Consider the following 15,274-nt stretch of genomic DNA (forward strand, 5'->3'; position numbering starts at 1 on the left):
AAAGGCAGTTAAAGGCCATGGAAAAGATGATTAAAGTCTTGGCAGCAGTAGTACAGCAGGACAGCCCCCCTCCCCACCCCCTTGCGCAAAGGCGGATCCCCTCCTCGCCCCTTAGGGCGGGACTTAGAGCGGGGGCATAGCCAAGGCGATCTTGACCCAACACCTGGGTCCATGGTGACGGCCAGTAGCTTACCTGTCTAAGAAGCTGGATTCAGTAACAGCTGGATGGCCATCGTGCCTCCGAATGATAGCAGCTACTGCCTTGATGGTAAAGGAACTGATGAAGTCCCAGAACCTAAGTCAGGTTCGGTGGGGTGAGGTTCGGAGCTGATGACTAAAGAAAGAATTCTTAAGACATCTTTGGTGCAAAATGGTGGTTTATTAAAGCACGGGGACAGGACCCGTGGGCAGGAAGAGCTGCTGCCGCCCCGGGTTGTGAGGAGTGGTTGGTTATATACACAGGAGTTGGGTAGGTGAGGACAAAGGGGTGTTCAGAAGGGCTATTGGGGCAAAGAATACTATCAGGATATTGAAGGCTTAGTTGCTATCAAGTAAAGACAATTGGAAGTCTGGTGGAATGTTACATTCCTGCTATCAAGCATCCTTGTTAATGAGATTTAGGTTTAGAAGAAATTTAACTTTATTTACTTTTCCTTCTACCTCCACCTCCTTCGGTTTTTTATGGAGGGGAGGGTGACATTAGGCTTGAGAAACTGAGTTCTGTGTCTTTGGAAATTGGGCTATTGATAAGGTAACTTCTTTGTTGTAATCTCAAGGACATTTGCAAACCAAGGGAGACTCCTGTCTTGTAGGATTGTGATCTCAGCAAGTTAACTATTTATCATTTTATGGCAGTCAGGGGTGCCTGAGGAATGCTACACCTATGGAGGGGAGCGGATGAAGGGGGGGGTGCAAGGCGCCAGCTCTTGCTTTGTCCTCAGCCAGCCTCCTGCTCCCTCATCAGAACTATGGGACAGGAGCAATTGGGGCTGCAAAACCACTGGTGACACTTACTGGAGACCTACTTCAAGCTGGGACTACATAACCGTGACAGCAAATTATTCTCACGCTAGGAGCAGTCCCTGGACACAGAACCCAGCCTGCAAAGACCTGTGGTGCCACCCACTCAAAATAACCTTTACTGAGTGGGGAAAAAGACAACTTAACTGGGTGAGGGGGCATACTTGGGGCCTTAGATTCTATAAAGAACGATATGACGATGGTCTAACGTTCACTATAAAACTTTCTATAGAGACCTCTAAAGCCGCTATAGGACCCAATCCAGTTCTCGCCTTGCCTCCCCAGAGACCAAGGCCGGCACCACCTACACACATGCTAACCATCCCTACCCCAAACCCCGAAAAGCGGCCTGTAGAAATCACGGGCCCTAAGCCAAAAGACACCCAAACCCGCTTAACCCAACTAGCTCAGTACGCCTTTCAAGTTCTAAACTATACTAATCCTAGTGCCACAGAGTCTTGCGAGTTGTGTTATGAGATCTAATACCACCCCAAAATACCTGGTGGGCCTGTGCCTCCGGACTTACCCATGCATACATTTGTCAGCACTGAACCGAACTAATGACTAATGTGTTCTGGTGCATCTTGTACCTCGCCTAATTTATCACCCCTATGAGGACTTGATTTCATACTGGGAGGGAGGATCGCACAGGTTTGAGCGAGAACCTGTGAGCCTGACTCTTGCACTTATTCTAGGATTAGGACTAGGAACTGTGGCTACTGGGACTTTAGCCTTAATCTCGCAACAACACCACTACCAGGACTTGCGAGAAGCCATAGATGCAGATATACAGGAGCTAGAATTATCTATCTCAAAGTTGCAAGAGTCTGTCAGCTCGTTATCAGAAGTAGTCTTACAAAATAGATGGGGGTTAGATCTCCTATTCCTCCAACAAGGGGGCCTCTGTGCAGCCCTTAAGGAGCAATGTTGTTTTTATGTTGACCACTCTGGGGTAGTTAAAGATTCTATGGCTAAGGTGAGAGAAGGGTTGGCAAAGTGGGAAAAGGAGTGAGAGGCAACAGAGGGTTTATTCCAGTCCTGGTTTGCTTCATCCCCTTGGCTAAAGACCTTAATTTCTTCCTTGCTGGGACCCATCTGTATTTTACTCCTCCTGTTGACTTTTGGACCATGCATTTTAAACCGCCTAGTAGCTTTTGTCAATCAACGCCTCCAGACAGTGCAAACTCTGTTCTTAAGACAGCAATATCAGCCCCTAGACTTACATGACAACAACTGCATACATGACCATGGAGGATCCAAGATTGGATCCTCAGGTACTTGAGAGAGGGGGAAATGAAAGGCCTGGACAAACTTCACTCCACCCGAAAGTTGTTTACTCCCCCCAAAAGTTGTTTGCGGCCGAAAGTGTTATCAACGGGCAACTTCTGCTTCTGTAAAAGTGCTTGCTCAACACGCGGGCTAACTAGCTACTTTTGCTTCTGTTTGAATGCTTGCTTGATGGCGCGCCCGGGCTCCCAATACCAGTCAACCAATACCAGGTATGATTTTTTAAATTTGTTTGTACCTCACCCAAAACTTGTTTGTACCTGCTTATAAAAACCCTGCACTTACTCTGCCTGAGACCTCTCAGCGTCACTGGCAACGAGTGCGTGGAGGTCCGGGTTCGAACTCGTAATAAACGACCCTTGCTGTTTGGCTTTGACTTGCGTCTCTGGTGGTCTTTTAAGGTGGGCGTACAACGCACTTGGCATTACAGGGCTATTGGGGTGAAGAAGACTATCAGGATATTGAAGGCCTGGTTACTATCAAGCCAAGGCCACTTTCCCTCTAATGAGGCATTAACATAAAGACAATTGGGAGTCTCCTGGTGGAATGTTACATACCTGCTATCAAGCATCCTTGTTAATGAGATTTAGGTTTAGAAGAAATTTAACTTTATTTACTTTTCCTTCTACCTCTGCCTCCTTTGGTTTTTTATGGAGGGGAGTGTGACGTTAGGGCTTGAGTTATGTGTCTTTGGAAATTGGGCTATTGATAAGGTAACTTCTTTTTTGTAAATCTCAAGGACATTTGCAAACCAAGGGAGACTCCTGCCTTGCAGGACTGTGATCTCTGCAAGTTAACTATTTATCGTTTTATGGCAGAGGTGTCTGATGTATGCTACACATATTATGGAGGGGAGCGGGTGGAGAGGTCGTAAGGCGCCAGCTTTTGCTCTGTCCTCTGCCAGCCTCCTACTCCCTCTTCAGTTGGGCCTGGCCATACACAGGTAGCCAATGAGATTGTAACACACACAGGAAACTCCACAGTGATGCTAGGTGACCAATTGAGTTACAATTTACCCTAGTAGACATTTGAACCAGCCTATTACACCTTGATTGGGATTGGTGCCCAAAAGTCTCCCAAAGGGTGGGGCCCATACTCCTTGGTAACCAGAGAGACAGTATGCATCCCTCCACTGATTGGATGTTTCACCTTTGTATCTGGGCTTCGTTACCTGGGACTGGTTTCCAGGATTTGCTTTTAAGTAAGTTCCCCTGGGGGGTGGTGCCAAGGTCAATTTAAGCTTTATAGCAAATTGGCAGTTCAAATGGGGTGGGGCTGCTCTGGCTGAATAGGCCCTTACAATCTAATCTATGTTTCTTTGATTGATGTGTCTATCTCTTCCTCAGTATCATACTCTCATTACTAAGCCTTAAAATCAAGTAGTCTAGTTTTTCCAACTATAGTCTTCTTTATCAAAATTGTTTTAGCTCTTCCAATTTATTTATTTTCCATAATATTTAGAATAGTTTTGTCTATACTAACCAAAAAACCCTGCTGGGAATCTGACTGATATTAGATTTCCATTATACATTCTTTGTGTATAGAAATAAGACTAGTTTTTGTATCTTGACCTAGTACCCTACGAACTTGCGTACCTCACTTACTAGTTCTAGGAGATTATTTGATGTTTCCTTGAAATTTACTACACAGAAAATCATGTTGTCTATTTCTTTCTTTGTAATCTATATGGTTTTTAAGCGGGTTTTTTTTGTTTTGTTTTTTGGGTTTTTCGTTTGTTTGTTTGTTTCTTTTTCCCAATTCCATTAGCTAAGGCTTACATTTTGAGTAGCGGTGGTGAGTAGACATCCTTGCCTTGTTCCCAATGCTAGAAGGAAATTATTCTACCTTTTACTAATGAGTATGTTAATTGTAGATTTTTTTTTTATAGGCACCCTCTATCAGGTTGAGGAGATTCTCTTCTGATTCTGCACCTAATTCTGATGTGTTTTCTACACCACTGAGAAATTCTCTAACACCAGCTGGGCATTTTAAATTTCAACTCAATCCTAACACTGTCTATGTGGCGATAGCATCAGATCCCTTGGGCTCAGTCCCACTTCAGACACAAATCACAAAATCAAGTTATCACCTGCACTTCTGACCAGCTGGCTAAAGATTGGAAATTGCAACAAACTCCTGCTCGGGTTTGACTAATTTGCTAGAGCAGCTCTGAACTCAAAGAAACATTTTACTAGATTATCAGTTTATTATAAAAGGATCTAACTCCAGAACAGCCAGATGGAAGAGATGTGTAGGGTATGTGGGAAGGGATGTGAAGCTTCCATGTCTCCAGGCATGCCACTCTCTCAGAACCCACCTCATATTCACCAAATCAGAAGTCCAAACCTTTTGTGGTGTTATGAAACTTTATTATGATGAGGAAGCAGAAGGCTAGTTGAGGACAAAGCACAAGCTGACACCCCCTCTCCCCATCAGGGATTCTGTGCCACGTTCCTCCAGGAAACTTCCAACTCTTTTAATGTTCATGCTTTGCTAAAGGGAAAAACAATCTTGATAATAGTAAGCCTCCAGTATGCTGAAGGTCTTTAGCATATGAAAGTCCTTTTGGACACCTTTTTTCCTTACCTCCCCCAACTCCCAAGTATATAACCAGTCACCCCTCACAATCCTGGTGCAGCCCTTCTGCTGAAGTTTTAGAATGTAAGTGAGGTTCAATGGGTTGAGGTCCAGAGCGGATGGCCAAGAAATAATTCTTGAGACATCTTTGGTACAGAATGATGGTTTATTAAAACAGGGGACAGTACCCATGAGCAGAAACAAGCTGCTGTCCTGGGGTTTTGAGTGGTGGCAGATTATTCATGTAAGGGTTGGGGGAGGTAAGGAAAAGGGAGGTTTCAATAGAACTTTCATATGCTAAAGATGGCCAGACCTGTAAAATACTGGATGCCTTAAGGCCTAGTCATTGTTAAGGTTTTTCCCTCTAGCAAGTGTTGGGCACAGCAAAGATGGCGCTGGCCTGCCTTCTCTTCCGGCTAGAAAAGGCGCCACCGTGGCAGTATTGGCGCCAACGTGGCGGTTTCGGTTCCGCATATCTCTGATATTTCCTCCTCTCGCCCAACACACCCTACCCAGTTACTGACTACGTAACCAAACCCCATAGGCTCTCTCCCCGCTGACCCCATTTCCCATCCCCTACCCAATATAAGCTGCAACCCCGCTCAATAAAGTGAGATCCTGCTTTGACAGATCCCTAGAGTCTGGTTGGTTCGTTAATGCGCCTGGACTTGTGACACTCGCCATCCCGCTCAGCCCCAAGGGGAGCCACCGGCTGGCCCGGACGCTCTCCTCGTGGCTGTCGGCCCGCAAAACCTACCGGAGTCCGACAAGCAAGGTATTAACATTAAGATAGTTGGGATATTCCTAAAGACTGTCACATTGTCACATATGTTAAAACCTGTTTAACTATTAGGGCCTGCTTAGCCAGAGCAACTTCTATTGCCTAGGTAGCCATATTGTTGTTTACATCCACGAACTTCATTCTGGAAATAACGCCCCTGTAGTTCCTGGTACAGGTTCTGGGTATCAATTCCAGGAGTAAATGCCTTAACAATAGAAACCACGTACCTTGGGTCTGTGGTTATGCCCTATAAAACCAGCCTGTGAGATTGGATGGGGGTTGCAAGGTATTAACATTAAGATAGTGGGAAGGGGCCCTGCCTGGTCAGTCTGACTTCTAATGCTTGGCATAGAATAAAGCTTCACATAACTTTCACTTTGTCTCCCTCTCGTTCCCCTGGCAGGTCAGTCTAACTTTTAATGCTTGTTATAGAATAAGGCTTTGCATAACTTTCACTTTGTGTCAGTATCATTCCTTTGATAATGGACCCCAACAATGTCCCACCTAGGAGTGGGGGTAGGGGAAGGTTGCAGGGTGTCAGTTTTTTCTTTGTCCTCAGTCAGCCTTCAGTTCCTTCATCACTTCTTTCTACCCATGGATCTTGTCCCCATGCTTTAATAAAACCACCAAAGACATCTCAAGAATTCTTTCTTGGTCTTTGGCTCAGGACTTCACCCCACCAAACCTCACCTACATTCCAAAACTACATCAATTACATAGGCATGTTGACTAAATCATTGGTCATTGATGCTTGAACTGAATTTCTGGCCTTTATCTCTTCCGAGGAGGTATGGTGGAAGCGGGTAGGGGTTGAAAGTTCAATACTTTTTTTATTCTTTAAGATTTTTATTTATTTGAGAGAGAGAGTGAGAGTGAGGGAGAGCAAGTACACAGCTGTACAATCTGGGGAAGGGGAAGTGGGAATGGGAGAAGCAGACTTTGTGCTAAGCTCAGAGGCCCCTGTGGGTCCTGCCCTGGTGATAGCACTGGGGATCAAGCCACAACTTTTGATCCCAGGAACCTGAAGATCAAGATCTGAGCCAATGCCAGAAATTGACTGATGCTCCCAGGTACTCCTTCCAGCAACCTCCCCTATCCTTAGGTGCTATGTAGAAGTCATCTTGATGAGGTAGCAGGAGGCTGGCTGAGGACAAAGCAAAAGCTGGCACCTTGCACCCCCCTCTCTATCTGCTCCCCTAGGTAATGTGTGTGACATTCCTCAGGCACCCTTGACTGCCATAAGCTAGAAACAAATAGTTAACTTGCAGAAATCACAATCCTACAAGACCTGAGTCTCCCTTGGTTTACAAATGTCCTAGAGATCTACAAACAAAGAAGTTACCTTATCAATAGCACAATTTCCAGAGGCAAATAACTCATTTCTTCAAACCCTAATGTCACCCTTCCCTCCATAAACAAAACTTGAGGTAGAAGGAAATGTAAATATTGTTAAATCTCCTCTGAACCTAATCTCACTAACAAAGACGCTTGATAGCAGGATTGTGACATCCCACCAGGAATCTCCCAACTATTTTAATGTTAATGAATGGCCAAAAGACAACACTGATCAAGCTGCAAAGGCCTCCAGTATCCAGGCACCTTGTAGGCCCTCTTTAACATAAGAAAGTTCCTTTGAAACTTCCCTTCCTCTCATCTTCCTAACTTGCCATCTCTCACACCCCGGAGCAGCAGCTCTTCCTGCCCATGGGTCCTTTCCCCCATGCTCTAATAAACCACCATTTTGCACCAAAGATATCTCAAGAATTGGCTCAGTGGGTTAAAGCCTCTGCCTTTGGCTTTGGAAATGCTCTGGCTAAATAGGTCCTAAATAGGTCATGATCCCAGGGTCCTGGGATGGAGCCCCGCATTGGGCTCTCTGCTTGGTGGGGAGCCTGCTCCCCCCCCCCCACACCTGCCTCTGCCTACTTGTGCTCTCTCTCTCTCTGTCAAATAAATAAATAAAATATTTTTAAAATTTCTTTTCTTGGTCATCGGCTCCGGACCTCAGTCCACCGAATCTCACCTAGGCTCTAGAACTTCATCAATCTCATTAACATATTAAGAGACCCCTGCTCTTATCACAGGAAAATTCCAAGGGTTTTAGGAGCTCTGCTTGGAACTAGGACCTAATATATATTTTGCTATAAATTCCAATATCATACCTTCTATTCTTTTTTGAGAATTCTTATCAGGAATGTGATGTGGGGCCACAGAGTGAATGGTCAAGAAAGAATTCTTTGAGAAGTTTTTGGTGCAAAAAAGATGCCTTTTACTATGGCACAGAGATAGGACCCAGGGCAGGAAGAGCCACACTGTGATTGCACAGAGCAACTGATTATACACTTTTTAAGTTGGGTAGGGGTAGAGATAACAGAATTCTCTAAAGGGATTTTCATTTATTAAAGATGACTTACAGGATCCTGGAGGTCTGGCGGTTACCAAGCTAAGGTTTCCTTTGTCTCTCGCAAAACATCAACATTAAGACCACACTGAGTTCCTTGAGGAATGTCACACTCTGCAAGTCTCAGGTATTTATCACTGGGCTGCAAATTTTAAGGAAATTTAATTTTTTCTACATTTCTCTTGCTTTTGTTCTTATCAGAATGACTGTTGGAATTCGTCAAAATGTCTTTTTTGCATCTATTGATTTGATCATATGGAGTGTTTTTTCTTTAGACTACTGATAGTGAATTACAGGGATCAATTTCTGAATATCGAGTCAGCTTGCATTCCCAAACCAAACCCCACTTTATCACTGTGTATTATCCTTTTTATATATTGTTTTTCATAATTTGCGAATATTTTCTTGAGCATTTTTGTATCTACTTTCATGAACAATGTTAGTGTGTGTTAGGTCCACCATAATGGGTCTGTGATTAAAGGAGTGATACTGATAGAAAGCAAAGGTGAAGCAAAGCTTTATTCCACACCAAGCATCAAGAATCAGACCGAATGTTCGGGTTTCTCTGTTTCACAGACTAGCTTTTAAGGGCAAAGGCCATGAGGTTGGGCCTGGCCATGCACAGGTGGCCAGTGAAATTGTAACACACAGAGAAAGCTGCACAGTCATGTTAGGTCACACATAAGTGACCAATTGAATTACAATTTACCCTATAGTAGACATTTGAGTCAGCCTATCACCTTGGTCAGAATTGGCACCCAAAAGGTGCCCAAAGAGGGGGGCCCATACTCCTTGATAACTAGGGAGACAGTATACATCTCCCCACTGATTGGATGTCTCCACCTGGCCTGACCCACCCTTGTATTTGGGCTTTGTTACCTGGGGCTGGTTTCTGGGACTTGTTTTTAAGTAAGTCCCCTGGGGGAAGGGGAGCAGGGACAGTTAAGTTTTAAACAATAAAATTATTGTTTAACCTGGATGGAAGTGCTCTGGCTAAATAGGTCCTTACATATGTACTTTCATTTTTGTACTGTCTTTGTCCATTGTATCAGGGTAATGCTGGACTCAAAAAATTCTGGGAAATATTTCCTTCTCTTACTCAGAATTGATATTTGGTTGAATTTGCCCATGAAACCATCTGTATCTGTTGATTTATTTTTTGGAAAGATTTTAGCTATAAGTTCAATTTCTTTCTTTTTTTTTTAAGATTTTATTTATTTATTTGACAGAGATCACAAGTAGGCAGAGAGGCAGGCAGAGAGAGAGAGGAGGGGAAGCAGGATCCCTGCTGAGCAGAGCTCCCAATGCGGGGCTCGAACCCAGGACCCTGGGAGCGTGACCTGAGCCAAAAGCAGAGGCTTTTTTTTTTTTTAAAGATTTTATTCATTTATTTGACAGACAGAGATCACAAGTAGGCAGAGAGGCAGGCAGAGAGAGAGAGAGAGAAGCAGGCTTCCTGCGGAGCAGAGAGCCCCATGCAGGGCTCGATCCCAGGACCCTGAGATCATGACCCGAGCCGAAGGCAGCAACCCAAACCACTGAGCCACCCAGGCACCCCCAAAAGCAGAGGCTTTAACCCACTGAGCCACCCAGGTGCCCCTAATTTCAATTTATTTAATGGTTATAGGACAATACCGGTTCTCTATTTTATCTTAGGTGAGGTTTGATTGTGGATTTTGAGGAATTGGTACATTTTATCTAAATTTTTCAATACGTGTTTAGGGCAGCTTGTAGTAGTCCTTTTAAAGCTTGTAAAGTCTAGAGTGACCCTTTTTAATTCATTCCTAGTGATGTGGTTTTGGAATATAAGTGAGGTTCGGTGGGGTGAGGTCTGGCGCCGATGACCAAGAAAGAATTCTTGAGACATCTTTGGTGCAAAAAGGTGGTTTTATTAATGCATGAGGACAGGACCCATGGGTAGAAAGAAGGGTTGCACCAGGATTGTGAGGAGTTACTGATTATATATATTCTTGGGGGTAAGGGGAGATAAGAAAAAGGAAGGTTTTCAGAAGAACTTTCATATGCTAAAAAGGACCTAAGAGATCCCAGAGGCCTTGCCATTGTCAGTTTAAGGTTGTTTTTTCCTTCAGCAAGGTATTAACAGGAAGATAGTTGGAAGCTTCTGGGAAGAATGTCACAGGGTTTGCAGGGTGTCAGCTTGTGCTTTGTCCTCAGCTTGCCTTCTGCTTCCTGATCACTAATACTGGTAATTTGTGTCTTTTCATTTTGCTTTTCAGTCCTGCTAAATGCTTGTTAATTGTATTAATCTTTTAAAAATACTGGCCTTTAGTTTCATTGGTTATCTATTCTTTTTCTTTTCCAATTAATTTCTGATCTTTCTGTTAGACTTTTAAAAAAATATTCACAGTTCCTGTGGTTTGTTTATCTTTTTCCCAAATCTTTTTTGTTTTTCAGATTAACATAGATCAATAGAATTTAGCCAAAGCTCATTGACCCTCTCCTCCCTCTATTTGCTATTGAGTACATCCAGACAGTTTTTTACTGTTGTTGTTGTTATTTTCTTTACAAAATTTACACCTAATCTTTCCTATGTACTCTGTTTCTTTGCTGAGACTTTCTATTTTTAGCATTTGTTTCAAAGTGCTCACAATTGCTTGAGTAATTTTATAATGGCTGACTTAACGTCTTTGTCAGATAATTCTGTCATTTTTTTTTCTATGCATCAGCATCTGTTGATTGTCCTCCTCACAAGTTGAAATTTTTGTGGTTCTTCATATGCTGAGTAATTTTGGACTGTATTCTTGATGAAGTTTTAGAATATAAGTAAGGTTCAGTGGGGTGGAGTCCAGAGCTGACAACCAAGCTTAAAAGAATTCTTGAGACATCTTGGTGCAAAATGGTGGTTTCTTAAAGCACGGGGACAGGATCCATGGGCAGAAAGAGCTGCTGCTCTGGGATTATGAGGAGTGGTCCATTATATACTTGCAAGTTAGGAGGCGGTCAGGAATAGCCTAAGTCTCTAAGGAATTTTGAAAGCAAGGTTTCCAGGATGTTGAGGGGCCAGCTGTTGTTGGGAAAAGGTCATTTATTACTGTTTAATAAAACATTAGTCACGAGACCCTTCAGATATATATCAATGGGCCATATGCTTGGGGATGATTGCCAGCATGTATTTTGGAGTGTACAGAGATAAAGGAACTTTCTAAAGGAATTTTTATATATTAAAGTAGACTTACAGGATCTTGATTAGGGGACAGGGGGACATTCAGGCTAGGATTGCCTTTTGTGCTTAGCAAAGCGTTAAGGTGGAGGCAGTTGAGTCCCTTGAGGAATGTCACTCTGCCTGTTTCAAGGACTTGTCAGTGGGCTCTCCAGAGCAAGGAAATTTAGTAACTTTTCTTCTGCCTCTGTTTCCCACATCATCCAGACATTTTAAGTATTATATTTTGATACTCTGAATCTCGTTCAAATCCTTTGGAGAGTGCTAATGTTTTTGCTTTCATTGCGTTTTTTGTTTTTCCCCAGAGCTAATGTTTTTGTTTTAGCAGGCAATAGATCTGATTGGGTTTAGGCTAATAGTTTCAACTGGAAGCTGTGTTTTCAGTATCAGTTTAGTTGTCAAAATCCTTGTAATGCTCTTCTTGTCTGTCATGAATGTGTATCACCCAGTCTGGAACCCAGCATTGTCAGTGTACTCTATCCAGGTAATCTATCCATTAATTTAGCTGTCAAAATCTTTAATATGCTATTTGTGATATCATGCACAAGTCAAGGCTCAGATGAGAGCGCTGAAGTTCATAAACAACTGTTTATAACAGCTCATCTCATTAACATTTGCTTTTCTGAGCTATTCCATATCTGTAGTTTCCCTGGTATTTTCTGATTTCTTAGAGCTCTTCTTTTCAGTCTTCTGGCCAGAAAACTGGAAATGTAGTTCTAATACTCAACCACACACTTCTATCACTGGCTCTGCATTCAGGCCAAATGCTGGGAAGATAGAGATAAAAAATCAACAGGGGTTGGCCCCATCATTTAGTATCAAAGTCAAATACTGCAGCACTTGACAGGATTACCTGGGGGCTATGGTGTGAGAGAAAAAAAGGGAAGATTATCCAGGAGGATTTCTGGATTTCTTTCTTTCTCCCTCTTCCTCACCCCCAGCTCTGTGTGTGTGTGTGTTTAGCTTTCCAACTTCTCAAGCAAAAAAAAAAAAAAAAAAAAAAAAAAAATTGTTCTGAAGCTTTTCTGTGCCACAGGGCTCACTTCTGAGTTTCTGGCTACGTTGAGTTTGACTGGGAGATATTGCAGGAGAAAAGAAAATAAACTCCTTACCAAATTGATGGTCGTTTGTTTCTGAGTTCTGCCCCAGTCAGCCTGCTGTTATTTACTTTTTGAAGTCCTCAAATAACTATCTTATGCACTGTGTTCAACTTTCATAGTCATGTACAGTAGGAGTGATGGGTAGGTGCTTATTCTATATCATTCAAAAACTGAAAACCAGGTTTAAGAATTTATCCCAAGGAAATAATCAAAATGGTGTGCTGAAAATTTTGACAGTAGTCCCCCTTATCCATAGTTTCATGTTCTACAGTTATACTTACTCGCAGTCAACCACAGTCAAGAAGCTGATGATGATCATCCTTGGGACATATTGTCAGAAGGCCAGTAGTAGCCTAACACTACATCACAATGCCTACATCATTCACCTCACATTTTATGTATACATTTTATCATCTCACATAATCACAAGAAGTACAAGGGTGAGGTACAATAAGAGATTTTGAGAGAGAGAGAGAGAAACCACATTACATAACTTTAGAGTATATTGTTATAATTTTTCTCTTTTATTATTGTTAATCTCCTACTGTGCCTAATTTACAAAGTAAACTTTATAATACCTTTGTATATATAGGAAAAAACAGTAAAGTTTAGGTACTAATTGCAATTTCAGGCATCCATGAGGAGTTTTGGGATGTATCACCTATAGATAAGGGGGTCAACTGTATTCAAGGATTTTCATCATAGTAGTGATGAAATATAAATATATATATTTATATATTATATATAAATACATAATATTTATATATTTGTGTAATTTATATAATTCATATTTTATTTTACATAATATCTTACATTTTATATTTATACCAAAAAGGAGAATTAGAGACTATTATCCCTGATGAACGTGGATGCAAAAGTTCTCAACAAGATACTAGCTAATTGGTTCCAATGATAGGGAAAAACTGTACTCTAAGATGGCTGACCAAACCAGAAAGGGAATTCCAGTTCCTGTCTCAAAGCCCTTCTGGGTTCTTCTTTCCTACCCCGCTTCCCACACACACCAAAGTACTAAGTATGTGGAAGTAGAAGGGTATAAATCCCCTTCCCTACTTGGGCTCGGGGCTCAGACCTTTGGAGAACAACCTTGTGTGAGCCCACCTGTGTTAAATAAACCTCCCATCCTCCAAAGTTTCCAAGTGCCTCTTGGTTCTTCCATCAGGATCCATTCCAGGTTCTGCAACACCAACGGTACATCAAAAGGATTTTTCACGATGACCAAGTGGGATTTATTCCTGGGTGGTAGGTATAGTTTGACATCCACAAATCAGTCAGCATGATACACCACATTAATAAAAGAAAGAATAAAAGCCATTTGACAAAATATAGCATTTGACAAAATATAGCATCCTTTCTTAATAAAAACTCTCCACAATGTAGGGGTAGAGGGAACATACCTCAATATCATAAAAACCATATACAAAAACAAACAAGCAAAAAAACCCAAAAAACAAAAACAAACAAACAAAAACCTATAGCAAAAATCCTCCCCTCAGGGAAAACAGCTTTTTCCCTAAGATCAGGAAGGTACATGACAGGGATGTCTGCTCATATCACTGTTGTTCAACATACTACTGAAGGTTCTAGCCTCAGCAATCAGAGAACAAAATGAAAAGGTATCCAGATCATCGAAGAAGAAATCAGACTTTCACTCTTTGTAGGTGACATGATATTCTGTAGGAAATCCAAAATACTCCACCAAAAAATTGCTAGAACTGATACAGGAATTTAGCAAAGTCACAAGGTATAAAACCAATGCATAGAAGTCTGTTGCATTTCTATACACTAACAATGAAGCAGCAGAAAGAGAAATCAAGGAATCCATCCCATTTACAATTGCACCAAAGCCCTAAGACACCTAAGAATAAACCTAATCAAAGAGGTAAAAGATCTGTACTCTGAAAACTATAGAACACTTATGAAAGAAATTGAGCAAGACACAAAGAAATAGAAAATCCATGCTCATGGATTGGAAGAACAAATACTGTTAAAATGTCTGCGCTACACAAAACACTACACATTCAGTGCAATCCCTATCAAAATACCATCAACATTTTTTATAGAGCTGGAACAATCCTAAAATTAGTATGGAACCAGAAAAGATCCTCAATAGCCAAAGGAATGTTGAAAAAGAACACCAAAGTTGGAGGCATCATAGTTCTGTACTTTGAGCTGTATTACAAAGTTGTAGTCATCAAGCCAGTATAGTACTGGTATAGAAATAGACACATAGATCAATGGAACAAAATAGAGAATCCAGAAATAGACCCACAACTCTTTGGTCAACTAATCTTTGACAAATTAGGAAAGAATATCCAATGGAAAAAAGACAATCTTTTCAACAAATGTTGGGAAAATTGGACAGTCACATGCAGAAGGAAAATGGACCACTTTCTTCTTCTTCTTTTTTTTAAAATTTTATTTATTTGTCAGAGAGAGAGAGCAAGCACCAACAGGGGGAGTGACAAGCAGAGGGAGAATCAGTCTCCCCACTGAGCAAGGAGCCTGACTGGGGACTCTATCCCAGGATCTTGATCATGACTTGAGCTGAAGACAGATATTTAACTGACTGAGCCACCCAGGTGTCCCAGAAAATGAACCACTTTCTTAGACCATACAAAAAAATAAACTCAAAATGGCTGAAAGACCTAAATGTGGGATAGGAAACCATCAGAATCCTAAAGGAGAACACAGGCAGCAACCTCTTTGACCTCAGCCTCAGCAACTTCTTCCTAGAAACATCTCCAAAGGCAAGGGAAACAGAAGCAAAATTGAACTATTAGGACTTCATTAGGATAAAAAGCTTTTGCACAGCAAAAGAAACAGTCAATAAAACTCAGAGACAACCTATGGAACGAGAAAAGATATTTGCAAATGACATATTAGATAAAACACTAATATCTAAAACA

The 15,274-nt window shown here is 41.8% G+C and overlaps 1 pseudogene; it reads left to right on the forward strand.

Moving 5' to 3' along the window:
• The first annotated feature begins 225 nt into the window (after window positions 1-225).
• LOC132010464 (RNA cytosine C(5)-methyltransferase NSUN2-like) overlaps window positions 226-15,274 on the forward strand; it is a 37,269-nt pseudogene continuing 22,220 nt past the window's right edge.

The sequence above is a fragment of the Mustela nigripes genome, chromosome 2, assembly GCF_022355385.1.
Source record: "Mustela nigripes isolate SB6536 chromosome 2, MUSNIG.SB6536, whole genome shotgun sequence".
NCBI classification, from domain to species: Eukaryota; Metazoa; Chordata; class Mammalia; order Carnivora; family Mustelidae; genus Mustela; species Mustela nigripes.